The 12,828-nt window shown below is 39.4% G+C and overlaps 1 long non-coding RNA gene across 1 annotated transcript; it reads left to right on the top strand.

Moving 5' to 3' along the window:
* Nucleotides 1-664: 664 nt before the first annotated feature.
* LOC101747264 lies at nt 665-10,353 on the top strand. Its single transcript, XR_001464121.4, has 3 exons — nt 665-869; nt 4,799-4,861; nt 7,828-10,353. It is a non-coding gene; the product is annotated as an uncharacterized LOC101747264 (long non-coding RNA).
* The last annotated feature ends 2,475 nt before the right edge of the window (nt 10,354-12,828 follow it).

The raw sequence follows: 12,828 nt of genomic DNA on the forward strand, positions 1-12,828 counted from the left end.
TTGTTTAAAGTGAGAAAACAAAAATATTGCCAAACCACCTGAAGAATCAACAATTGCTCTGACAGGATGCAAGAATGAGTCTCTTTCTTGCCCTCTCACTTGTTTAAAAGCTGGGGTTAAAGATTATCTTTAAATTCCAGACTCCATTGAAATATATATTTTTTTCATTTTTCTATGAAATTGTGTTCAAACTAATTGCCATATTGCGTTTAGCTCTCTCATACTTGTTAGAATTCCTTTAGCACAGCATTTGGATTCCATTCTTAAAATTTTGTCCTGTAGGGAAGAAGAAAAATATAAATCCAGAAGAATTTGTCTACAGTCTGTTGAATTTCTTATGGCATCACTAGTCTTTGGAGCTGTTTGCTTTGTTGTTTCGAAGAGGTTAAGATGAGCACTTAATGTATTGTGATCTATTTAAAATGCCTCAGAGCATTCGAGCGTGAAGTAAAAACTGCAGACAATTTAGCTGTGAGCTAAATATTCAGTTTTTTCACCACCTCTCTGGGCAACCTGTTCCAGTGTGATATCACCCTTATTGTAAAAAGCTTCTCCCTTATATCCAATTTAAAAATTCCCTGTTATAGTTTGAAGTCACTTCCCCTTGTCCTGTCACAACAGGCCCTGCTAAAGTATCCATCCCCTAATTTCTGTTTTTTTTTAGATACTGAAAGGCCACACTGTCAAATCTCCCAGAAACCTTCTCTTCTCCAGGCTGCACAGCCTCAGCTCCCTCAGCCTGTCCTTGAAGGAGAAGTGTTCCATCCTTCCATCCCTTGGATCATTTTTGCATCCCTCCTCTGGATGGACTCCAACAGATCCACGTCTCTCCTACACTGAGGACTCCACATCTGGATGCAGTACTCCAGGTGAGGTCTCACCAGCACTGATAGAGGTACAGGATCACCTCCCTTGCCCTCCTGGCCACATTTACTTGGATGCAGCCCAGGATGTGGTTGGCTTTCTGTGTTGCAAGGGCACGTTGCTGGCTCATGTCCAGCTTACCATCCAGCAGTACTGCCAGGTCCTTTTTGGCAAGGCTGTTGTGGTGCTTTAAATTCTGATTCAGTTGTGATTAGGCACCCAGCTACTCTAAGCCAATGAACAGTTCTAATGAAACCTTCTACAAACCGTTCTCCTGCTCATATGAACGATCCTACTGTGTCAAACTCTGACCTATGCTCCTGAGGACAGTGTATCTGTTTTCTTTGTGTGAGCTTTGATTTTTTGTTTGTAGGTGCTGAAGGCTCATCAATGTGATGACTTCCAAGTCAAAATTTATTTATTTATTTATTTATTTATTTATTTATTTATTTATTTATTTATTATTTCTCACTCAGAGCTGCTCTTCGGTGCCTTTTTATTTAAAGGCACAATCCAAGTTTGAAAGGAACAGCCAGCAGGGAAATGCTGTATTTTTCATTGGGGTGATATGTATAGAATGTGAGAGACTGCTGAGTCAGGCACAGTTTGCTGTTTGTCGCTGCCTAAAACCATTAGCATTATGAGATTATACAAGGCACCTGCTGAAAGATCAAAAGATCTTACTTGAAACCCTAGAGAGTGATATTGAAAGCAGACTTGTAGCTTGTAGCCTGCGTAAGAACAAAGACTATTTCTTTTTCAGAACTTCTATGGTTTGACTAACAAACCCAGGAAGACATAATTTTCTATGGCTTGTGACAAATATTTCAGGCTGTCCAGTGTGATCTTTGAAAAATATGGTAGAGATGAGGGAGGAATTATTACTGATATTGTTTCACCGAGAGGCACAGATTGGTCACACCCTCAATTGCTTTAAATCCACTTTGTTCATTTTGGTGTGTGGTGGGGAGGGTGACAAGGCTCAACCAATACTGCAGGTTTGATTTTAAAGTGCTTTTTTTTTGCTTGATATATGCAACGATGCTGACTTAAGTGCTGGAGCTGTCTCTATAATGGAGGTGAGTAGCTTGATGCACAAAAGCAGTGCTTTAAAAGCTCAGGCTTACCAGCACAAAATGCTGAAGTGGGGAATATGGCTGAAACTCTGATCCTCTCAGGAGCAAAGTTAACAAACTGTGTGCAGCAGGACAGCTTCTATCTCCTGTCTGACTTCCACCTCCTGGTAGGAGAAAAGGTAAAGGAAAATACCTTCTGAAACCCTGCTGCAGAAATAAGCAGTAATAGTGAAACCCTCTGTTTCCTTTGCCAGAAGTTAGAGCATCTGCTGCCATTTTGCATCTGGATGCTGTAAATGCCTGCTACTCTGCAGTGGCAGGTGTCTGACTGATGTACTCATAGCTTTTCCCTCTCTTTTCACTTTAAGTAATTAATAATGTATTGGGCTGGGGAGAAAAATACTACTACAGCCTAATGACTATGGGGTTTCCCTGGAAGAAATGGGTTCATGTCCCCACTCCAATGTGTACTTAACATTATGTGTTCACTGAAATAAGCTCTTGCTAGGTCAGCTCCTCCCTACGTGACTGAGATCACCAGGGTGCAGTGAATGTTACTCATGCTTTTCTACCCTTTTTCTCCATACTCCACAGCTCATGAAAAGTGGAATAGTTTATAGTACAAGCATTATGAAAGTTCTGGTAACTCTGTAGTCTGGGTATTTTCTTTGGCAATAGGCAGTTTGAAACACTTTCAAACAGAGAATAGAGAGAAAGATTTACTGTTGCATCCTCTATGCGCATGTTCATGAACAGAGAATTTCTCTGCTTACATTTTTACTTGCAGCCTGAAGGTTTAGCTGTGCTCTGTGAAAACCTGCATGCTAATGCAAGAAGGGAAAACTGCAAAAATCAGTCATAATGGTTTGTTTGGAAACAGCTCAGCTGAAAGTCTAACCTTAATTGTTAAAGTCATAATTGGTCTTTCTAAGATTATAGATAAGTAATGACTAGTGTAAACCAGATGGGTGATATTTGTAATACCTGTAAAAATATAAATTAAAAAGTACAAAAATAAATTCTGCCCTATTTTCAAACTTGATTCTTTCAAAAGAACTTAACAATATTTGTTAGGTCAAATTATAGATCTTTTCAATCATTATGCTCAAATGGAAATAGTATGTCAGTATTTAAAATGATTTGCTTGCCTCCCATTCAAGTGTTGCTTTATGTCTTGCTTTTCTGCAAAACAGCTGCTACCCCTTAGTAAAAGGCTACAAGTACATTTGATGTTGCCGTATTTTGGCCATATCCTTCTTATGCAGATGTCAAAAACAGTCTCAACAACCGTGGATAAGGCCCTAAGGGTTTTCTTCAGTGGAGGGGGATTTCCTGGTGGAAAAGTCTCAAGGTTCTTATTCTACTGTGTATTCTTGCTGTGAGAGGCATTCAGAGAGGAAAAGGGATGAGCCTAAAGAGCTTCAAGCCCTGCCAGTCCTTGCTGATGCAGCAGGCTGTCAGAGCAGTGGGCGCTCAGGTGTAAGTTTGAGCAGTTTTTAGCATCCTCTGGTTTGTGCCAAGGACTGGGTCAGTTATCAGCTGGTCCCAGAAGGTAAACACTGCAGAGGTGGCTTTGCTTCCCCAGGCTTGGAGCAGTGTCATGACTGCTGGGTGTGAGAGCATTTCTAGCGCTCAGCAGCAATTTTCTTGTGCTGCGAATATGATGCTTTCTTACCTTGCACATTTTTTCCATCAGCAAGAAATAGACTCAGCTCAAACTAAAATGTCTTCTTCTTTCAGGAAGAAATTGTGCGTGCATAAGTAATAGTGGTTTGTGTCAAATACTTTTAAAAGTCTTTGGGGTCTTTGTATATTCAAATCTGATTCAGATTTTGGGCTGGAAGGGGTCTCAAAGAATACAAATGTGAGCTGAGAGGAATAATGACTTGAAGATTGTAAAGGAAAAAAACAAGAATATCTGACCACCCCCTAGAAAAATAAAGTATGAATATTCTGAGGTAAATCTTCATGTGAGCATAATGGGAATAAGACCAAAATAACTCCACCCAACACTACCCACCTCCCCCTAGGATAAAAAACACACTAAACTCAAGGAGAAATGAACTACACTGTAAGCTAAATAAAATGATATTTTAAAGCTAACTAAAGAGTTAGGTACAGGCTCATTGTGTAGTTTTTGTGCTCTTCCAGGAACACGGAGGTTTAGTTTAAGTCTGTCATTCATTTCAAATATGTTACTTTAGTTTGGAAGTTGGCACATTACTGTTAAAATCAGAGATGTGTTTTAAAGAGCTTCTTGGCTGGAATAGAGATTAGAAAGTTTTTTCTAAACCTTTTTTTCTTTTTTTTTTCTTTTTTTTTTTTTTCTGCACACATACGATTCTTCTACATTTGTGTTTTAGCACATTATTTAACCAATAGATTCTTTGAAGGATTGATTGCATAATGCAAGAGATATTCCAGGAACTGGCAGTGTATATCCAATGGGAATAGCTCTATTTCAGTTCTGTTGCTTTGTGTCTGAGAGCACTTACTTTCATTTGCCTCTCCTTTTGCCAGAAGTCATCCTTTTCTTTCAGGATGCAGCCAGAAACTTTCTGAGAAAATCTGATGATTCCCTTTCCAAATATTATATAATCTTATGTTCTTTATGTGAGGTATTTTCTTAAAACTTTGAAGTATCAAAAAGTGAGTCGTTTCTCATTTTACATATGGGCAATAGAGGTAAAAATGTAAGCCAAGAGCTAGTGTATACAGAGACACATTCTCAAGTTGGAAACCACCCATACATTCTTTTTTTGTTTTGTTTTTTGAGAATGGAGAAGACTGATGCTTGAAATTAACTTAGTATGTTGATGTGACTTTGCCAATAACAATTTTGTGTTTGTTTTTCCTAGAAACCTGTCTTATGAGAAAGAAAAAAACCACAACACTGCAGAGCATCCAAATCTCCTTTAAAGGTAATAGAATTCACTCCTGGTCTTATATTTATTTTTCGGGGCAAAGAAATGTGCTTATTAGTGCTTATCAGATTGCTTAGTGCTTTTATTTAGTCGTTCTCCTCCATATGGAATCATCTAGGGTACAGGCAAATAGATATTAATGGTCTGCGATAGCCATTGTTATTCCATTGTTGCGCGTCAATTCATGCTGGTTCTTTTTCATTCCTCCTGCACACATAAAGCTGTGAGGAAGTGTTTTATATATAATATCTTTTTCCAGCTGATACTTTTTAGCATACGGTTCTTGGTTTTCTTTCAAGTACAGAATAAATGTCAATTAGTCCCTTGTCTGTTTTGTGATGATTCTTGAATCTCAAGAGTACAAAGTCCTAGGAGCTCTGCGTGCTATGCTCATCTAAAGATGGAGATTCTGGCCTATTGTATTTATCTACTCTATGAAAAACTTTGAATCTAATGAAAGAATCTGTATCAGACAAGAGCTCAGTGAGTGCAGAAGAGCAGGAGGGATTAAACACATTTGTCACAATTACCTTTGTTGTGTCTCTTCTCGTAAATAGAGTACTCTTTTCACTCATATTCCTGTTGCTTTTCTGGTGTCCACTTTCATTTTGAGATGAAAAGAATCCAATTTGCTTTTCTTTCTCAGATCTACATATTGATACTGCTCTGCCCTTATTGTACTTCTTACCAGCTCATTCTTCCTAATATGCTCTTACAAAATTTCTCATAAATGTTTAATTTCTAACAATAGAGTACTGGAATAATTTTCCTGGTGCAGAAATGTTCTGCTGACCAACTTACTGGAGTAAAAATGCTAATATGACCCCTGTGTCAGTCCTGCAGCCATCTTTAATGTAAATTTAATACAGTGATTCCCTTGGAGATGGAAGATGGCAGGCTTACCAGAGCTACACTGAATCAAGGTATCAGTATTTAGCAGACCCTGGTTACTAGGCTACTGTTCGTCTCTGAAACTAGGAAAGATCACAGAAATGCACTTTCATGTTATCTGTCACACATGCGACTGGCTATGTTGTATGAAGAAGGCATTTTATAAATTTGATGAGAGGCTAAAAATAATAAAAGAATGGCGGGGAGTGGGGAAGGGGAAGGCAGAACATACAGGGTTCTACTGTTCCACTCTGTATTCCAATTGCTTTTCTGTAGGAATAAAAAACAACAGAACAAAACACCAAAAGCCCAATCTGTACACTCAATATCAAATAAAACATCATATTTTTCATAAACTGAATGCTGCTTTGGAAAGCAGCCAGTGGGGGAATTTTCCACTTGTGCTCCCTTTACAGCCTCTTTCAAACCTACTGCTAAGCAGCAGGGGCACATACTCCCTTTGGAGTAGGGCACTTCACTCCCTTTTCTATTATGCAGCTATGACACATTAAGCTACTTGAAATGGTATTCATATTTTATCAGCTCTCCTAACTTTAGTTCTTTATTTATAACGCACTCTGACTTTTTTTTCCATCCTATATATCCAGATTTAGTAAAGTAAAAGACCAATGCGGCTGAAGAAAAAAATGAACTAAGCCCCCAAACCACTCTATGAATTTAATCATACCTTTCAGGTAGAGTGTATGTTTTCATTCAGTGTTAAAGGACTCACCCAATCATTATTTTCCCTTTGCACAGCATTTGCCATGGTACCCTCTGTGAATCATATTTGAAATGCTCATATTTCAGAAATCATCTTTACTTGGAAGAATAGCGCATTTTATTCCCTAACTGTGATACTTGATCTATGGTTGTGATCTGATAAAAGGTCCTTGCACATGAAAATACTGACATATCTGTGTAAACCCGTGCTGATTTGCAAATGCAACAATGCAGATTTGGTAACAACTTTAGAAAACAGTGTTTATATTTTGGTAGCCTTATTTATATAAGCTTAGGAAATCTCTTTTCTAGTATTGAGGAAGGCATTGATTAACTGCTATTGACAGCATTATCTCATCGTGTTGAAGACGGTTTGTGAATACCAACAGAACCTGAATTTGCTACCACCACTCCAGTAACCTGAGCCGCTAGTCAAAATTAAAGATCTTGCAAGAACAGTCTGTGTAGGTGGAAAATTTGGTAACACAAGCATGCAATATTTTTGGTGCAAACTCAGTGTTTGTTTTATGAATAAGTTCTGTTTTTCAGAATACAAGAGAGAGAGCTATCAGGCATTTTTCCTACTCTCAAATATCAGGCTTGCTACTTCAATAATGTCTGTCCTCAAGAAGCCTTTCTCTCTTATTCCTGCCTCCTACTTCCATCATATATTTAGACTAGTTTCTTAGCCCATGCTTCTACAAGCAGGAAAACATTTCTTCCACAGCTCACATAGGTCAGCCCTGCCATGACCTAAAGGCTGTAGCTATGGCCATTTAGTCCCAGACAGAAGTGGGTTTGAGGCTGATCAATCATAATAGCTCCCAGTGCAGGTACCTTTTAAGTGAAGCTGGTCAAAAGCATTGTTGAAATCAGTGGATACGTGAAAAAAACATCTTGATGCATTCATGAATGCTAGCAAATGACTGAAATTTTATTGTCTATTTAGTGAGACTGTGTCTCGGGAGAAGGGGGAGAGAAAAGGACATGCTTGCTTTGCTCTGTGAGCAGGGTTCTGAAGTTTGCAATAGTTGAAAACCTTGCATAACAAGAGAAAAGCCACCCTCCCAAAGCTGAGGAAAGCAAGACAAAATGGTTCTGTTCTGTTTGGAGGATGCTGCTAAAGCCAGAATCATGAAGCAGAACTGTGATGGCAGCAGTACAGAGCACTTTGTCAGTACTTACGCAGTATTAAGCACATACCTAAACCTAGAAGCTGTGACTCACTGCCTGATGTTTTCCTGGGGAAATAAATAAAAAAATAAAATGGATAATAGGATTTTTTTTTCCCCCTTCCATAGAACCACATACTTTAATAAGTAAGGCCTTTGTTTCACTTTTCTTTTCAGATGCAGTGATTTCCATCGAAAGCTGTTAAGAAGATTTGGAAAGAAAACGATGGAACTTGCATTTTAATCTCACAAGCTGGCAATAGGTTTTAAACAGCATTGTATGGTTGGACTGTAAGTGATAAAATACAGGTTGAATTTCTTTGGAAGGCCATTCATGAAAAAACAACACTCTTCTAGTGTAGTCTACCAAAGAAATCCCCTTGGAATCCCTTGCTCTAAATGTTCTTCCTCATTTCTGGATGGCTCTCAAAGTCTTTTACACCTGCAAAAATACACTGTCGACATTTTCTTACTTTGAATACAGAAAAATGTTCAGTGCAAGAGAATGGAGAATTAAGGCCTCCATCTTACTGTAGTGAAAAGAAACCTAGCTTCACACTGATCCAGATTTTGACCTTGGATAGGTATCGTTAGATCTTTTGGTTTAATTAAAACTTAGCTCTATGTTTCTCCACTTTGAATGCTTTCACTGTAGTGTTCTTAAACTCTGAGTTTTATGTAGTTGTGAGTAGGGATTTTGAAGGCTATTAACTCATTGAAGTGCAAAAGTTCATAACCTCTTACAGCAATACACTTTTTTTATGATTGTCAGACAGTTAGAGCTGTACATAGCAAGCAGACTTGAATATGACTTTGAAGAATTTGAGGAGAATGCTTCATACTCAGGGATAATTCTGAAGTGCAGTTATGCCTGCCTTGTGTTGCTATTTTTCTTGCTTCTGACTTTCATAGATTCACCACTTCAATTCCTCTTGATTAATAGGAAAGTCAGGAAAAATATTATTTTAATATCATTTGCAGAGTGTACCTGACCAGCACAGGTTGTTTGAAGGAATAGCCAGGCACTATGCAAGAGAGAGTAAAGAAGATATGCCACCATGACAGAATGTGCAGTTGCTCCTTAAGTAATGCCTCCTATTTATTTCCATGGAAACTTCTAAGAACAGGTACAAAGTGCAGGATAAAACTACTTGAATAGAGCAAATTCTCAGCTACAAAACACCATTTTTCAACACAGTAACCACCATTAGGTGTGCATTTTTGCCAGTGATGAACAAGAATCTGCATGCCATGCACCAGCAGAGGTGACCATTGTTGCCACTCTGCTGAAATGCACCACCTACTGCCTCACTGCACTTACATTCACTGTTTGGTCTCCAGAAATGTCCAGCAGGCATTGATGAATGTCAGTGGGAGCCATTTTTTTTCTGCATGAAATAGTTAACTGACACATCTTTCCTTCATCTGCACTTCCATGGCAGATGCCATTCTGCCAGACTTGCCTCTCTGCTGCCGTCAGTCACACAGCAGCAAAAAGTATTGGAATGTTGGTGGGAAGGTCCAACATATACTGCCATGTCACCAACATCTGTCTCTGATATTGTGGGCCACCATCATAACATAGGAGGCATTACTTTCAGAGCAGCCCTTGTGCATCACAACACAATACCATGAGAACATTTTTCACTTCTCAAAGTGGAAAGTCTGGCAAATGCTCACATTTGCATATGTGTGTGTGTAATTTCAGATATAACAACTGATTTTTCATACAGTTCTATACAAATTTGCAGGGTTTTTTTCAACATAGCAACATCTTCTGCTACGTGGATGACCATGAATAAATGTTGTAGCAGAATTTCAAATAACAAGCTTGTGAACCAATGTAATTCCAGGGATGCTGCTTTGAAAACAGTTGAATTTCTCCCAGTTTTCAGCAGTATAGCTGAGAACAGAACTTCACACTTTCTTGGTTTTGCTAGGAAATATAAAATGTCAAGTAGCAATTCAAAAAATATCTAATTCTGTAGGAACCTAGGCTTTCTGCAGATAGCTCTTTTGTTTCCTGTGAATTTTTACCAGGTTTTAGCCAGAGCTGCTGAAGACTACAGAAAAACAGAAGGGAACACGGATCTGAGTTACTGCCCTTTTAATAAGAGATCAAGCTTCTTTAAAGCCACTCTAATTTGTGAGCAGAGATCAAACACTTTGCTTAAGATAATGAGTGTAGTAAATTTGGGAAAAATGCTTTGATTGCTCAGCAGTGCATGGCTTTCTTTTTCTAAAAGAAATGATGTCTCAGAGATACTACGTAAGGATCTTGATTAACTATTTAGCTTCTGCATCTGAAAGTCAAGATGATTTACAAGTAGTTTTGATTTTTGGGCCAGCTAAAGTGATCATTGTGTGTAATTGCCATGTTTTACATTTGACTTTCTGATTAACGTTTACTAAAGAGTGTGTGTATGTGAATATATATATTCATTTAACTTCCAAGCACGTTTTCAAAATCAAGCTAGGTTGTTTTGTTCCATGTTTTTTTGGGGGGGGGTGTGTAATTAGGGTAATTTTTTTTTTTTTTGGAAGGATTTTTCTTTTCTTGCCTATTATCACCAGAAATAAATGGATTAAAGCAACCGTGTATAAAGCAAAGATGTCTGTGTTCTGTCTATCATACACAACCTTGGACCTTGGTCATTCCTGTATCCCTACAGGCTCTGGTAAGTGTTGGAAGGAGAACCTAATGACACAAATAAGAGGTGTGAATCAGAGTCTTCCTTATAAGACTGTGAGTGTGTTGGATAAAAATGTGTCATTTTTTTTACACCTCAGATTTTTTTTTGTTGAGAAGCAGAATCTCTTAATTAAAAAAAAAAAAAAATGTCTGCAAATATTTTACTTTTAGACTACCTTGTTAAGTAAGAAATAAGTAAGAAATATAGCTTAAGTAATTTTAGCAAAGAGTATTTTCTGGTACATGCAAGCAGAATCCATGGAACATTTCTGTAAGTTTAATATGTGATTTAAATAATTTTAAAAGGTGTACAGGTCTGAAAGCTACGTTAAATGTAAGGCAATTATAGAGCTTGTTAGTACAGAATTGGTCTCAAGCTGAAAAACTGAAGCCTGAGGCTTTGTTTCAAATAACTTTAAATGTAGATTTAACCTGGCAGTAAAAAATCCTCCTAAACTTCTTTGGTGAGGATGGGAGAACCGCTGCTGTTGTGGAAAGAGTCCACGTACAATAACAGCAGGAATTCTGGTTTTGCATCTATGCTGTGACCAGGCTGAACTAAATATACTTATTATGACTCTTTACATCCCAAGAATCCTTTGAGAGGGAAAGAAATATATATATTGTTAGAGAAATTTTAATGAACTTTCTTTAAAAGCAAAATTCTAAGTATGGCAAATATGAAAATATGAAGTGGAGAGAAGGAAATCAGCCTGAGCAGAGTTCAGTGTTGTTATTGGTATGATTGACTGTGTGAGTTAGTTTAAAGTCAGGTTGGCAATGTCTGTGCTACATTGCAGAAATAATCAGATTTACAATAGGAAACTGATCCATCAAAGAATGAGTTGGAAGAGGGAACAGAGAGACAATCAGGAGAGGAATAGGGAGATGAGGACTGAAAAGGCTTTGAAGGATTTATTTTTGAGGGCAGCGCAAACAACGATATTGAAATCTAATACGGAGTTCAAGGAAGATGCACGTGGAAGCAGGGGACCTTCGCTGTGAGAGAGTATTTGTGTGAAAGAAATCTGTTGGAAAGCAGCAAGCAGCTACCGTGGGGATTTTTGAGGTCTAGATGAGTCATTGAAAAGTTCCAGTAGATACCAAGTCTTGTCTCCTGCAAATAGGACATCAATTCTTACTGGTGGGTAACTGGTGTGGTAGATACGCTGTGCATACACGGCAAGGTTTAGGTAGTGGGGGCTGCAACAGGGGCCTGTGTGAGCAGAGCGCAGCACTGCACCGCATCTGAGAGGAGCAGCTCCGGGAGAGCAACTAAAGGGGGGGGGAAAGCTGCTGTGCTACAGCAGCTGTGGGAGAGGAGTGGCCCTGCAGCCCATAAGGTCAATGCAGAAGAACGGCAGCAGCTCCCTGAAGCCCAGGAGAGGCCCGTAGAGGAGCAAGCTGTCCTGCAGCCCAGATCTCCACATGTAGCAGCGGATGATGCCTGAAGGCCGCAGCCCGTGGACACCCCCCACAGGAGCGGCCCGGGCCGGAGCTGCAGCTGCAGGGCTGGGGATGCTGCTGCCCGCAGGGCTGTCGTGGAGCAGAGCCTGCAGGGTGGGCCGTGGCACGGAACCGTGCTGGAGCAGTGCTAGGAGAGCTGCGGCCACTGGGAAGCTCACGTGGGATCCTTGCAGGAAGGTCAGCATCCCGTAGGGCAGAGCCCACGTAGAGCCGGGGCAGAGATTGGCTATGGAGGAGCACCAGGGACTGACTGCAGCCTCATTCCCTATCCCGCGCTGCTCAAGAGGAGGTGGAAGAAGGTAAGTGATGAGATACTGTTTTAGTTTGCTTTTAGTTTGTCGCTGCCCTAGTCTATTAGTAACAAATTACATTAATCTCCGTTACGCTGTGTCTGTTTTGCTCGTGGTGGTAACTGGCGAATGATTTCCCCGTCCTCATCTCAACACATCAGCCAAGACGTTTCCTTGTATTTTCTCCCTCTGTGGTTCTGAGAAGGGGGAATGGAGAAAGCAGCATGGTGGAGCTGAGCTGCCCATCAGGGTGAAACCACCACAGTAGGAAACAGAAATGACGAGTGATATTTTCTCTTCAATGTAAATGATTTTCAGATAATTTAAATTACATATGTTCAGGTCCAATAACAACACTTATTTCCTTGCTTTACTACTGATGTCTCTTATTCTTGTCTTAATGAAATGCCCGGGATGTGTTTACCTACCAAGCAAAGGCTAAAAAACTAAATCTACTAGCCGTATGAAACAGAATCACTGCAAATTACTTTCTGAGTTCAGTATGGGATCACATCAGCTTCATGTTGTGCTCAAAATGTAGTTTCGAATCAGTACGCGTTCTCTTTGCTTGTGTTGAAGAAAAGATGTGCCCTGTTTAAGCGTATCTGTTTACAAAAGGCCTTTTGTTTTCCCTGATGGTGCCATTAGGAGACTGTTAAAGGTCATTGTGGAGTGTAAAGATTACGAAAACTGGTTAGTATTCCTGGAGATCTGGGGGGGAAGAAAAAA

This window comes from Gallus gallus, chromosome 3, assembly GCF_016699485.2.
Source record: "Gallus gallus isolate bGalGal1 chromosome 3, bGalGal1.mat.broiler.GRCg7b, whole genome shotgun sequence".
NCBI lineage: Eukaryota > Metazoa > Chordata > Aves > Galliformes > Phasianidae > Gallus > Gallus gallus.